Source organism: Galeopterus variegatus, unplaced genomic scaffold (assembly GCF_000696425.1).
Source record: "Galeopterus variegatus unplaced genomic scaffold, G_variegatus-3.0.2 Scaffold3192, whole genome shotgun sequence".
Lineage (NCBI taxonomy): Eukaryota > Metazoa > Chordata > Mammalia > Dermoptera > Cynocephalidae > Galeopterus > Galeopterus variegatus.
Genome location: NW_007729303.1, coordinates 32,559 through 33,279, shown reverse-complemented (window position 1 = coordinate 33,279; position 721 = coordinate 32,559).

Genomic DNA, 721 nt, shown 5'->3' with positions numbered 1-721 from the left:
TGACTTCTTCCGTCCCAACTAACAGATCAGCTTGTCAGATGCTCGGCCTCAGGTGGGTGTGGCCAAGAAGACAAGGTCCCTGTCCCCTCAGCTCCTGACCAAGGGCTATGGTATTTTGCCAGGAGAGGCAGGCTTTCTGCACTTTTTATTCCTTCAAACTCTGCATTGAAGGAACTCCAAAAAGTTCATGGGTGGATTAGTATTATCTTTTCATCCTGTTTTTCCATGAACTTTTTGAAGTTAGAAGCATGAGCTGGTAATTAGTGGAGCCTAACTGCTGGGGTTTGATATGCAACGAAGCAGACATTTTAATGGAGAGATCAGAGAAAGAGTCAAGGAGAGCCCTGCTAAACTCACTGTCATCCTAAAGCCTTCATCTCTGGCAAGGAAATAGACTTCACTGAAATAGTCTATCCCAGTTACTAAACAGATAAACGAGCAAGCAATAACAAAAATAAGCCCCAGACAGGGGGCATGAAAATCAGTATCCAGAGTTGTGACAATATGTGCCTAAAATATCCAGTTTCCAATAAGAAGTTATGAGACATGCAAAGAAGCAAGAAACTGTGCGTCATACATAGGAACCCCCCCAAATAAAACCTCCCCCCAAAGCAGGCAACAGAAACTCCCTGTGTGAGGGCTTGGATGTCAGGTTAAACAGACTTCAAAACAGCCATTATAAATATGTCCAAAGAATTGAGGGAAGCCATGCTTAAAGAAG